Raw genomic sequence first — 13,981 nt, forward strand, 5'->3', positions numbered from 1 at the left:
GGGCAGTCCCACGTGCCCCTCAGCGGGAGGCGTCTCCTCTCCGACGCCCAGCACACCGGTGGGCTCCCCCTTCCTGCCTGCCCTCTCTACTGCTTGCCCTCTCACCTCCCAGCGGCTTCTGCCGCCCCGGCCAGGCTGCACGGCGCGTCCCGGGCCCTAGACCCCCACCCGCCAGGCACCAGCCCCAGCCTGTCCCCGCCGCGCCCTCAGCCCGCGGCCCACCGCCCGCGCGCGCCCGCAGCCCAGCCGGAGGGAGGGGCAGGGGCGGGGCCCGGCCGGCGCTGATGTAATCCCGGCACCCGGGCGGAAGGATATGGAGCGCGCCCCTGGTTGGCGGGGCGCTGAGGCCAGTTGCCGGGTAACGGAGCGGAGCGGCTCCCGGCGCGCCGTCTCCCGCCCTCCGCGGAGTGGCGCTGGGGCCGCCGCCGCCGCTTTACGTAAGGCGCAGGCCAGGGCCGCCCGGCGCTCGGCAGCCGCTCGCAGCCCCTCGGAGCCAGAGGAGAGGCGCCCCCGCCGGCCGCCGCGCCGCCCGGCAGCCTCGGCAGGTACCGCGGGCAGGCGGCGGGGAGGGAGGGAGCGGAGCAGCCCCTCGGCCGGGTGGGCGCGAGCCGCGGAGGCCGGACGCTCGCCGCCGTGGGGCTCCGGGGCCAGCCCGAGGGAGGCCGGGCCGCAGCCGAAGGCTTCGGGGCCAGCCCAAGGGAGACCGGGCCGCCGCCGGGGGCTCTGGGGCCAGCCTAAGGGAGGCCGAACCGCTGTCGAGGGCTTCGGGGCCAGCCTGAGGGAGACCGGGCCGCCGCCGGGGCCTCCGGGGCCAGCCTAAGGGAGGCCGGGCCGCCGCTGATGGTTCCGGGGCCAGCCGAAGGGAGACCGGGCCGCTGCTCATGGCTCCGGGGCCAGCCGAGGGAGGCCTCACCGGCCCCGACCCTGGTGGTGCCCGGGCGTGCGGGTGAGCTGTGGGCCCTGGGACCCCTGTCCCGACCCCAGGACGCCGGGACACCGGCTTGCGGCTCGTGCGTCCGGGTGGGCAGCGGAGGATGAGTCCGCACAATGGGTTGCCGTTGGCTGCCTCCTGCCTGGGGCAGGTGTTGCCGCGCCGGGGTGGCTCTTTTGGGGGAGACGAGGCGGGGGTGCTTAGACTTGTTAGGACGTGGAGCCCCGAAAGTGGGCGCGGGAGGAAGGCTTCGGCCGGTGGGAGGCGACCGGCGTCCCCGGCAGCGGGATCAGGCCGGCAGGCTGGGCCGCTCGCTCGCGTCCTCTCCGTTCCCCTCCCCTCCAGCATTGTCCTTTTGGGGCCCCGGGAAGGGAAAACCGCGGGGCGGGGGAGGAGGGCCGCGGGCGGGCGGGGCCGGGAGGCCGGCTGAGCGACTGGCGCGCCGGCCTATGGCGCGGGGCGCGGCGCGGGGGGCGGGCCTGGCGGGCGGGGTCGGTGCGGCGCAAGGTTTGGCGAAGGTTACAGCTGGAGCTAGGAGTGACAGGCCCACAGTCATCCGTGCGCCGCCGGGCAGACCCTGGTGCGAGGGCGCCCCGAGTTGCTGCGGGGCCTGATCCGGCTCCTTTCCAACAATACGCGTCTCCAGCCGGCATTTCTAGAGCGCTCTGCTTCTTCCCGCTAGAGAAACCAGTGTGTGTCGTGTTGGAATGCTTCGTGTTGCCCTAGAATTCAGCTTGCGTCTTGTGGTGCGCAGTTGACAGGACCTGCCGAACTCTTGGTACAGACCCCTAAATCATGGCAGAACTGTCTTGATTTCTTTTTTGCCACCTTTGTGTTTTTATCCTCTATAGGCAAGCTATAAAGACTTAACCTAGTTAAAAACAGGAGGGAGATTCAGCGGAGAGGAGGCATGCGAGATTCTTTGGAAAAAATTATATAAATGTAGTTCTTGCTAATAATTACCTGAGTTGGATACTTTGACTTATTGCTCAAGTTCCTGAGAAGGGATTTTACATTTCTGGGTCTTGTTTTAAAAACTATTAGGAAGCTCATGAGGGGGTAGGGACAAGCAGTTTTGATAACAGGCGATGCTGTGGATAAAACTGTACGGTGAAATGCCCAAGCTAGATTCTTCCTGTGCAAAATAAGACCCGTTCCAGAACACTTTGACCATTTCATGGACTTAGAATTTAAAGGCGGTGAGGGCAGGGGGGAGGAGGAGCGGAATCTGTCACTCTGCATCCTCAAGGTCAAATATTCTTCCATCAGTTATTTTGGATTGAACCATTCCTAAATAGGTCTCAGAATCTCTATGTCGCTTCCTTATGACAGAACCTATTTCCGAGGTTGTGCCTTTGCATACCTATAGAAGCTCCTTTCACTTAATACATCTTATAACTCAGATTCAATTGCTGTACTTGCTAAATAATGCACTTTTAATCATTCAAAAAGTAGTTTACAGCTTCCTTGGGTATAATGGTTTTTATGTAAGCCCGTTACACCAGTGAAATGCCAGCTTTTAAACATTGAAGGGAAGGGAGAATATTATTATTTATTTCCATAGGAAGTAGAATTCAAAGTGCAGGTACTTTTTTGTTTGCTTTGGAGAAAAAGTATAGGTCTTTAACATGACGTTAACAGAAGTCAAATCTAAGGATAATTAGCTTGTTATACAAGTTGCAAACATTTAAGAAGATTAGATGATTTTTTTTTTTTTTTTTTTGAGACGGAATCTCGCTCTGTCGCCCAGGCTGGAGTTCGCGATCTCGGCTTGCTGCAACCTCCGCCTCCCGGGTACAAGCGAGTCTCCTGCCTCAGCCTCCCGAGTAGCTGGGACTGCAGGTGCATGCCACCACGCCCGGCTAATTTTTTGCATTTTTAGTAGATACGGGGCTTCACCGTGTTAGCCAGGAGGGTCTTTTGTCTCCTGACCTCGTGATCCGCCTGCCTCAGCCTCCCAAAGTGCTGGGATTACAAGCGTGAGCCACCGCGCCTGGCCGATTAGATGAATTTTTAACACTTACAGTGGTAATATAGGGTAATGTAGCTAGCCTACTCTGTGCTTTGTTGTACGGTAGCACTCTTCAAAAGAAATTAGATTGTTCTTGTTCTTTGTTTTTCATTGTGTGGAAAAGTACAGAGCCTGGGCTTTGTCCTTGCTTTTGTAGCATTTGACTTGGCAGTTAATGGCTTGTGAGCTAGTTTCCTCATCTGCAAAATGGGAAGATTGATGACACCTGTTTCACAGAATAGTTTGGATGATCACTTGAGGGAAGACGTGAAATTTCGTCAAGACTCAAACCCTTTAAAAATACTCGCCTAGTGTAAGTGTTAAAACCTCAGATTGCTTGCTTTGCTTAAAGCTTTTAACTTTGTCTTGAGGCTCCTCCCCACCCCTTCCTATCCATACTTTGCCTGGCTGCCAGAGTCATCTTTCCTGAGTTCAGATCTTGTCAGCCTCTGGCTCAGTAGGCTTCTGAGACTGCCTGTGGTTTGGAGCTTAGAATTCAGAGATACCAGCATCACAATGCAGGCCCATTGCAGTCTGGTCCCCAGTCATCTCTGTACTTTATCTTGTCCTCTTTGTCCCCTTTCCACACTGTCCAGCTAAACAAGACTGCTCTTGGTTCTCTGAACATGCCAAGCTATTTCAGACCTTCTTTGCTTATATTCTTTTCTCTTATTGGAATGTCCCGTCTCACTCCCACTCCCTCCAGTTCTTAAAAGTTCGTATCAAATATTCTGTTCTCTCTGGAGTCCTTTGGAAGTCCTATTACAATGAATTATTCCTTTCCTCAATCATAGTTCTCTATTTTTCCTTCATTATTGTCTATATCATGTTGTATTATAAATTGGTCGTGGTAAACTCTGGCTGTGGTGTCTGTCTCATCATTTTGCCCCCAACACCTTGCTCAGGCGTTTAAACATAAGTGCTTAATGTTAAACATAAGCGTTTAAATGTTTGCTAGATAAAGTCAAAGTCTGTAATCAACCTTAAAGAGTATGTTAATATTATAAAGTATATTTATTTTTATTTTTTCTGACCCTGGCTTAAGTCTCCAAATAAAGTTTGTTTGTTTTTGAGACGGGATCTTGCTCTGTCACCCAGGCTTGGAGTGCGGTGGTGTGATCACGGCTCGCTGTAGCCGCAACCTCCCAGGCTCAAGTGATCCTCCCACCTCAGCCTCCTGAGTAGCTGGGACCACGGGCATGCACCACCATGCTCAGCTAATTAAAACAATTTGTTTTTTTGTAGAAACAGGGGTCTCCCTGTGTTGCCCAGGCTGATCTCGAACTCCTGGGCTCAAGCAATCCTCCCACCTCAGCCTCCCAAAGTGCTGGGATTACAAGCATGAGCCACCACACAAGACCCAGATGAAGTATTTTTAATAAACATCGGTGCCAACAACAACATTAGAAATGTAGTTTCACTATGTTGAATACAGTTACTATTTAGAATATTTCTTTATAGTTATTTTTGACCTTTCACATAATCACATAGTAAGTAGTATTTCATACAAAGTAAAAACTGTATCTAAACTTTCCCATCTGTATCTAAACTTGTAGGGTCTAATGAAATAGATGCAGCACCTGCATTGCTGACTGTAGATCACCAACCCGTTTTTTGGGTAGAGGGAACCAGAGCACAAGGTTAGAAATATTCCTTATATTGGCCGGGCGTGGTGGCTCATGCCTGTAATTCCAGCACTTTGGGAGGCTGAGGTGGGCGGATCACGAGGTCAAGAGATCGAGACCATCTCCTGGCCAACATGGTGAAACCCCGTCTCTACTAAAAATACAAAAATTAGCTGGGCGTGGTGGAGCACACCTATAGTCCCAGCTACTTGGGAGACTGAGGTAGGAGAATCTCTTGAACCCGGGAGGTGAAGGTTGCAATGAGCCAAGATCGCGCCACTGGACTCTAGCCTGGCGACAGAGCAAGACTCTCTCAAAAAAAAAAAAAAAAAAAAAAAAAAATTCCTTATATTTGAAGTGTAATTTAATTCCCAAGAGATTACATGCTTTTTCTTTAAAAGTTTTCTTTTTTGGAAATTTATTATATGCATCAAAAGCAATTGCGTTTGAGGGGGCTTCTTAAAAGAATATTAGAACTGGATTTGAAAGACTCAGGTTTGCTTCTTGGCCATGGACAAGTTTGTTAAATCTCTCTTGGAAGTCAGTCAGTCTTTATTTGGGAACTGAAAACAGTTATTCCTGTTGCTTTGTAGTACATTTAAGGAGGCTATGCTTTGTGTACTGCACATCCTTACACAGATATAAGGTAAGAAGATGTATTGCTTTATAGCATTTTTGTCCTGCTTGTTACCCAGCCTGGAAACCTTTAGAGACTTCCTTTCTTGACCAGATTTTTACCAGGTTTGCCTCCACCAGTCTTTTCCATCAGTCTTTTTCTTTACTCTTTCATGTTTCCTCTGCCCCTACCCTCCCTGAAGCTCTTACTCCTTATGAAGATAGTTACTGTAGTCCTCCAACTGGCCTCTCTTTTTTCTGGTCTCTCCTCCTCTGTTCTGTTGCCAGAATTATTTAATATGCAAATCAAATCATGTCATGCCCCCTTTCCCAAGTATACACTAGAGGTTCTCAACATTTCCCCCTATTCCATCACACCTGAGGGATATGACAGTTTTGTTGGTAAGGTTATGGGCTTTCTCCTCCGAAGATTTTTACCTTGGAAGTGCTACCACCCTCTTTCCCTGGTTGAGAATTAATGTTAAAGAGTTAGGAAATCACTGTGAGATCTTTGCTATCTAGCCTCATTCTTACTTTTAGCTTAATCTTTTATTGGATCTCTTCTTTTTCGTTTTTGTGTTTTTGAGACAGGGTCTTGCTCTGTCGCTCATGCTGGAGTGCAGTGGTGCCATCTTGGCTCACTGTAACTTCCACTTCCCTTCCTCCTCCCTCCTTGGCCTCCTGAGTAGCTGGGACTACAGGCACGTAACGCCTGGCTAATATTTTCTAGAGATGGGATTTTGTTCTGTTGCCTAGACTGGCTTCAAACTCCTGGGCTCAAGCAATCGGCCCGCCTTGGCCTCCCAAAGTACCGAGATTACAAGCATGAGCCACCACGCCCAGCCTGCATCTCTTCTTGTCACCTTATATTTCAACACAAGACCTCCGGCCACTTCCGTTATTGGCAGACTACTCTGAAATATCCTTTCCACCTTTCTCTCTCTTTCCGAGTCTTGGAGTCTTGGCTTAAATGCTGCTTCTATTTCTGGAACCTGATTTTCAGAATTAACTCATTATTTTTCTCCCACACAGTGCTAGCCTGATACCTCTACTTATCTATTTTTTCCTTAAGACTTTTTAGTTTATATACATGAAGGTCTTTCCTGGATTATAAACTCCTTGAGAGACATAGAGGAAAATCTTAATCATTGCTGATTTCCTCTAGTGTGCAATAGTCTTTTACATGGTACTCATTTGGTAAATGTTTGACTGAATTAACTCAAAATTTACAGTCTCTGATTTCAGGAGGAGGAGGATAGAGTTGGAATAACTTTGTATGAGAACTTTGTGAATCCACGTGACACACTCAGAACAGGGCCCAGCATATAGTAAGTGCTCACTAAGTCACAGCTTTTAGCTATTAATTTGAATAGGTGGAGAGAACACTAGTGGTTGGATACATTGGTTAATTGTATATGCTAGCTTATTATGACAGTGTTCACATATTTATTTCTGGTGTGTGTGTAAAGAAAAAAAATCTCATTTTCTTTCTTTTTCTTTTTTATTTTGAGACGGAATCTCGCTCTGTCATCCAGGCTCGAGTGCAGTGGTGCGATCTCGGCTCACTGCAAGCTCCACCTCCTGGGTTCACGCCATTCTCCTGCCTCAGCCTCCTGAGTATCTGGGACTACAGGCGCCCGCCACCACTCCCAGCTAATTTTTTGTATTTTTAGTAGAGACGGGGTTTCACCGTGTTAGCCAGGATGGTTTGGATCTCCTGACCTCGTGATCTAGCCGCTTTTGCCTCCCAAAGTGCTGGGATTACAGGCCTGAGCCACCACGCCCGGCCTTTTTTTTTTTTTTTTGAGACTGAGTCTTGCTCTGTCGCCCAGGCTGGAGTATAGTGGTGTGATCTCGGCTTACTGCAACCTCTGCCTCGTGGGTTCAAGTGATTCTCCTGCCTCAGCCTCCCCAGTAGCTGGGATTACAGGCGCGTGCCACCGTGCCTGGCTAATTTTTTATTTTTTAGTAGAGATGGGGTTTCACCATGTTGGCCAGGTTGGTCTTGAACTCCTGACCTCATGATCTTCCTGCCTTGGCCTCCCAAAGTGCTGGGATTACAGGTGTGAGCCACCGTGCCTGGCCAGTCATCTCATTTTCAACTTGTATGTTCTTTCATTAATTTTGTGAGTAAGTTGGAGAGGGCTTTTGCATAAACAGATTCATGACGGTGGTCCTAAATTATTCTGAAGACAGGCAAACCTGTCTGTAGATGAGCAGGTTTTTTGCATATGGCTTAAGAAAGTCTGGAAAATTGGCCAGGCATGCCGGCTCGCCTGTAATTCCAGCACTTTGGGAAAGCGAGGTAGGAGGATCACTTGAGCCCAGGAGTTTGAGATGTGCCTGGGCAACATGGTGAAACCCTGTTTCTACAAAAAAAAATTTAAAAATTAGCCAGGTGTGGTGGCACATGTCTGTAATCCCAGCTACTTAGGAGGCTGAAGCAGGAGGATCGCTTGAGCCCAGGAGATCGAGACTGCGGTGAGCCATGATTGCACCACTGGACTCCAGCCTGGGTGACTGAGCGTGACCCTGTCTCAAGAGGAAAAAAAAGAGTGGAAGATAGAAATTGTCAAAGTTTACACTATACAGTGTTATTTTCAGGAAAGCGAATGTTTTCACTTTAATCTTACATCTTGTTAATATACATTAAGCAGTAGAAACCTCCTGTTTGGTATTTGGAATGACTATTGAGATTCTGTTTCTGACATCTTCCCTAAGTGCTTACCTGTTGCCAGGCTTTCTCCATATCTGTCTTTTCCTCAGTGTTGCCCCTGGTTGAATAGGGAGAAGATAAGGAAAACCAGCCATAATTATTTCAGAATTCTTCGCCCAGTTTGGAGGTTTTTTCAAGCCCTTTCTTTTTTTATTTAATTTTTATTTTTTTTAATTAAAAAAGGCCTTTTTTTTTTTTTTTTTTTTTTGAGACAGAGTCTCACTCTGTCACCCAGGCTGGAATGCAGGGGCATGGTCACAGCTCACTGCAGCCCGGACCTCCTGGGCTCAAGTGATCCTCCTGCCTCAGCTGGGACTACATGCTCATGCTACCACTCCTGACTAATTTGTATTCTTTTTATGTAGAGACAGGGTTTTGCCATGTTGCCCAGGCTGATCTCAAACTCCTGGCCTCAAGCGATCCTCCCGCCTTGGCCTCTCAAAGTGCTGGGACTGTGGGTATGAGCCACCATGCCCAGGCAAGCCCTTTATTTTCTTAGATGTCTGATTAGTATGTTGCTCCTTGCTAGCATTTTCCCTGAATATTTTAATGGAGAGAAAGTTGAAATAGAGTAGACACGTTTTTAATTCTTTCTTTGGTTGTTTTCCCTGCCACTGCTTTCTTTGGTTACCATCATAGATAATTGAGTTCTGATTCTATTTTTGTTAATCTTTTGCCAGTACCATCTGAAGGAGTTTCTTGTTTTTCTATATACTTTTTTTTTTTTTTTTTTTTGAGGCAGTCTTGCTCTGTCGCCTAGGCTGGAGTCCAGTGGTACAATCTTGGCTCACTGCAACCTCCACCTTCCAGGTTCAGGTGATTCTCCTGCATCGGCCTCCTGAGTACCTGGTACTACAGGTGTGTGCCACTATGCCCGGATAATCTTTTGTATTTTTAGTAGAGATGGGGTTTTGCCACGTTGCCCAGGCTGGTCTCAAACTCCTGAGCTCAGGCAGTCCGCCTGCCTTGGCCTCCCAAAGTGTTGGATTACAGGCATGAGCCACCGTGCCTGGCCTGTTTTTATATACTTTAAATTTTAAATTAAACTTGTTGAAGTATGTATTTTGTATGATTTCCCAAAACATTGGAATATAAGTAGCTGTTATAAAGCCTTTGTGTTTTGTTTTTTTTTTTTTTTGAGACAGTGTCTCATTCTGTCACCCAGGCTGGAGTGCAGTGGCACAATTATGGCTCACTGTAGGCTTGGCCACCTCCCAGGCTCAATTGATCCTCCTACCTCAGCTTCCTGAGTAACTGGGACTACAGTTGTGCACCACCACACCCAGCTACTTTTTAAATTTTTTGTAGAGATGGGGTTTTGCCACGTTACCCAGGCTGTTCCGGAACTCCTGAACTCAAGCGATGCTCCTGCCTCCACCTCCCAGAATGCTGGGATTACAGGCATAAACCACTATGCCTGGACTCAAGCCAACTTTTTAACATGAACAGTAAGTCTCTTTCTTCATCTCCCTTCCCATCCTGTATTCATCTTCCCTTGAAGACCACAGATAAATTTTAAAAAGTGGAATCATGGTAAAGAGTGTTCTTGTGTCATTATTTAAATAAACACTAAACTTTGTATCTTGGAATGCTTTCCATATCAGACATACAGATTGATATGGGTTGGCTGTGTCCCCACCCAAATCTCATCTTGAATTCCCACATGTTGTGGGAGGGACCTGGTGGGAGGTGATTGAATCATGGGGGCAGGTCTTTCCCATGCTGTTCTCATGATAGTGAATAAGTCTCACGAGATCTGATGGTTTTAAAAAGGGGAGTTTCCCTGCATAAGCGCTCCTCTTTTGACTGTCACCATCCATGTAAGATGTGACTTTGCTCCTCCTTGCCTTCTGCCATGATTGTGAGGCCTCTGCAGCCATGTGGAACTGTAGGTCGATTAAACCTCTTTCCTTTCTAAATTACCCAGTCTTGGGTATGTCTTTATCAGCAGTGCGAAAACAGACTAATACACAGATCTACTTTAGGTACAGATTTGCTTTACCATGTTCTTTTTTTAATGTGCCTAGTATTACCTTGTGTGAAGGTACCTGAATTTATTTAACTAGTTGATATGAAGAGTTTCCAGGTTTTTGTTATTTGTAACACAGTGCTACAGTAAACAATTTTGTACATATGTCTTAGTGAACTCTCAGCAGCCTTAAAAAAATTGACCAACAAGTTTCTAACTACTCTGAATAATCATTTGTCATGTTAAAAATTTTCTTGGTGGCTATATTAGTTTTACTGCTTTCGTTAAGGCTGGATGTTTTGTTTTCTGAAGTAGTCCTGTGATATAATTTCATACAATTAAGCACAGATTTTTTATATTGCACATAGAATATTAGGCTCATAAAGTTTATAAAGGCACAGGGTTGGCTTTATAAGCCTGTAATTGCATCATACAGGGCCCTTGCTTGCTTCAGTGATCTGCTGTTGTTGTCTTGATAGTCTTAAGTTTTTTTTTTTCTTTTTCTTTTTTTTTTTTTTTTGAGACAGAGTCTCGCTCTGTCGCCCAGGCTGTAGTGCAATGGCGCCACCTCGGCTCACTGCAAGCTCCGCCTCCCAGGTTCACACCATGCTCCAACCTCAGCCTCCCGAGTAGCTGGGACCACAGGTGCCCACCACCACGCCCAGCTAATGTTTTTTTATTTTTGGTAGAGATAGGGTTTCACCATGTTAGCCAGAATGGTCTCGATCTCATGATCTCTTGATCCGCCTGTCTCGGCCTCCCAAAGTGCTGGGATTACAGGCGTGAGCCACCGTGCCCTGCTGTTCTTAGTTATTTTTGAACTCAGAACCCACGTTATCGTTCCGCAGTGGGTCCCACAAATTATGTAGCCAGTCCTATGAAGACTTTATAAAAACTCATAGTAAGAACCCCTCATCCTCTCACCTCCTAATCCTGTTCCCTGTGAGTGACTACAGGTAATTAACATTATCTAATGTTAACTAATTAATTACCATTAATTAAGTAATTACCATTAGTTTATCCACTTGGGGACTTTTTAGAATGTGTATATAAACAACATGCATATTATGCTTGAGCCATTAAAAAAACTATTTATTTGAAATCCACACAGAGTCAGTGTGTATTTTCCTGAAAAACTCCATAATGGATCACAAATGCTACAACTTTCAGAAAATAGAGGCTCTAAAAAACTTAGCCTTAAGAAGTTGGTACTGAAGTGTAGTTTTAGATTTTGTATTGGTTTGTTTTTGAAAAAGTATGCTTAACTTGAAGCTTTAGCGAAACAGCCTAAGTTTCATTGTTAAGATAGCTATCTCTGAGATTTCAGCTTGTAAAATGAAGTAAAACCTTAAGCTCATCATAGGTAAGTCAGGAATGAAAATAAAGTTTATTCATCAATCAGGTTCAATTGGATAAGGGATTCACTAGGATTATTTGGTGCTTTCTTAAAAAGTGGTCAGAATTCTTGGTGAAGTAAAAGGGCTAAGGATTCTTAGAAGTAGCTACAGAAAATGGATAAGGGGAGAGTGAGCTAACACTGGTTAACAGTTCTAATCTGTTAGGGCATTGTGTTAGGGACCTTAGATAAACCATTTAATGTAAGCCTCCTAAGAACTCTGAGAGAGATGGGATGATTGTCATTTTACAAATGAGAAAGCTACAACTCAGAGAGATTCCAAAAAACTTCCCTGTGGTCACAGGTAATACATGGCAGAGCAGGAGCTCAGACTTCTGTCGTTCCAACTTAAAGTTCATGTTCTTTCCACTTTCCTACTCTACCTAGAGATCTATCCATTCACAAAATATTTGTTGACTGCCTACAGTGGGCTAGGTACAGATGCCAGGATGGATTAGACATCCAGGAGGTTTATTGGGGGAATTAAGAGTAAGGCGAGAGGAAGCAGGAGTAGTATGTAGGAAGAGCCTTTTGACTTCCACTTGGTCTGATTCCTGTGAAAGGAGAAAGGACAAGAAGAGTGGCTAGGAACAGCCTCAGGTCACTGTACAGTTCTGAGAAAGTCTTGACCAAGCTGATAGGGAATTCTCATGCTGAAGCTGTGCATCCTGCACTGGACAGAAAGGCCTGAGTCTGTTATCCCTTTCGGATTAAACCATTAGTTGGGGGCAGCCTGATGGAAGCATGGCTTGGTGTCAGTGCTGTTGTAGCTCTGAACATGTAGCAATTTGAGGCTGTCAGCTTGGTTTCCTGTAGCAGCTTCTCTTGAAGGGTGATCTGAGCAGGGCACCTTCATAGTGGCTGCACAGTCCTGTCCTAGTGGGTGTGGGTAGAAAGACTGATATTTCAGGGCCGGGCGCGGTGGCTCACGCTTGTAATCCCAGCACTTTGGGAGGCCGAGGCGGGCGGATCACGAGGTCAGGAGATCGAGACCACGGTGAAACCCCGTCTCTACTAAAAATACAAAAAATTAGCCGGGCGTGGTGGCGGGCGCCTGTAGTCCCAGCTACTCAAGAGAGCTGAGGCAGGAGAATGGCGTGAACTCAGGAGGCGGAGCTTGCAGTGAGCCGAGACTGCGCCACTGCACTCCAGCCTGGGCGACAGAGCGAGACTCCGCCTCAAAAAAAAAAAAAAAAAAAAGACTGATAATTCAAATAAGCAAGTAGATGCATATGTGAAGTGAAAATTAGTGCCAAGGGGAAAAACAGAGCAGAAGATGGGGTGTTGCATCGTATGTGGTGGACAGGGAAAGCCTCTGTTGACACTTGAGCAGAGACCTGAAGAGGAAGAAAGATACGGAGATACCTTAGGAGCAGAGCGTTTCAAGGGGTAGGGGAGAGCAAGTGAAAGGCGCTGGTTCTGCATCCATGATGAAGGTACACCTAAGAGGGTTTGCTGATGGACCTCATGTGGGATGTGAGAGGAGGAGCCATCCTAGTGTGGGGTTACCCTTGACTGACATGGGGAAGGTCATGGCAAGGGTAATGGTGGTGAGAATTCAGGGTTGTGTTGTTTGGCTTTAGACATGTAGACATGTTATAAGTTTGAGATGCCAGTTAGATATCTCCTTGTCTAGTAGCTTGGTAGCATTAGAATTCTGGAATTAAGGAGAAAGAAGCAGGGTAGAGGGAAAGGGTGGAGCAGTCTCTGCATAGGTGGTATTTATAATCATGGGACTAGAAGAGGTAAGCCAGACTTTGCAGTTAAATAAGGCAGCCACAAGCCACATGTGGCTTTTGTTTTGTTTTGCTTTGTTTTGTTTTTGAGATGGAGTTTCACTCTGTCGCCCAGGCTGGAGTGCAGTGGCACGATCTCGGCTCACTGCAAGCTCCGCCTCCCGGGTTCACACCATTCTCTCGCCTCAGCCTCCTGAGCAGCTGGGACTACAGGTGCCTGCCACCACGACCAGCTAATTTTTTTGTATTTTTTAGTAGAGACAGGATTTCATCGTGCTAAACAGGATGGTTTTGATCTCCTGACCTCGTGATCTGCCTGCCTCAGCCTCCCAAAGTGCTGGGATTACAGGCGTGAGCCACCGTGCCTGGCCCACATGTGGCTTTTGAATGTTGCATGTGGCTAATCTGAATTGAGATGTGCTGTGTCAACTACGTACCAGATGCCAAAGACAGTGTGAAAAATTACAATGTAAAATATATCATTAATAATCTTTTACCTTCGTTATATTTGGAGTGATATTATTTTGGATATATTGGGTTAAATCAAACATATTAAAGTTAATTTCATCTGTTTCTTTTTTAATATGGCTACTAGAAAATGTATTTATTTATTTTTTGAGCTAGGACATCACTGTCACCTAGGCTGGAGTGCGGTGGTACATTCACAGCTTCTTGCAGCCTTGGTCTCCCGGGCTCAAGTAGTCCTCCCGCTTCAGCCTCCTTCGTAGCTGGGACTATAGGCATGTGCTGCTGCATCTAGCTAATTTATTTTTTTGTAGAGACTGGGTCTCACTATGTTGCCCAGGCTGAGCTCAAACTCCTGGTCTCATGCAATCCACCTGCTTTGGCCTCCCCAAGTGCTGGGGTTACAGAAATGAACCACTGCACTTGGCCTAGAAAATTTCAATTACATATATGACTGGCATTATTTTGCTCTTGAAGGCACTGGTGGAGGAAGTGAATGGAAATAGAGAAGTCCAAG

At 46.9% G+C, this 13,981-nt stretch overlaps 1 protein-coding gene across 7 annotated transcripts in view; it reads left to right on the top strand.

The window, feature by feature from the left end:
• Positions 1–412: 412 nt before the first annotated feature.
• Positions 413–13,981, top strand: part of KIAA0232 (KIAA0232 ortholog) — a 98,944-nt gene continuing 85,375 nt past the window's right edge. For 2 of the 7 annotated variants that reach the window (XM_032135254.2, XM_032135255.2), the window contains exon 1: positions 413–545. The gene's annotated coding sequence lies outside the window, so the exon portion shown is untranslated. Of the gene's footprint in view, positions 546–1,601; positions 1,622–9,206; positions 9,347–13,981 lie in introns of those variants that run through there. The other 5 variants (XM_058430052.1, XM_058430054.1, XM_058430055.1 and 2 more) reach the window with 5 other exon arrangements.

Source organism: Hylobates moloch, unplaced genomic scaffold, assembly GCF_009828535.3.
Source record: "Hylobates moloch isolate HMO894 unplaced genomic scaffold, HMol_V3 SCAFFOLD_17, whole genome shotgun sequence".
Classification (NCBI taxonomy): domain Eukaryota; kingdom Metazoa; phylum Chordata; class Mammalia; order Primates; family Hylobatidae; genus Hylobates; species Hylobates moloch.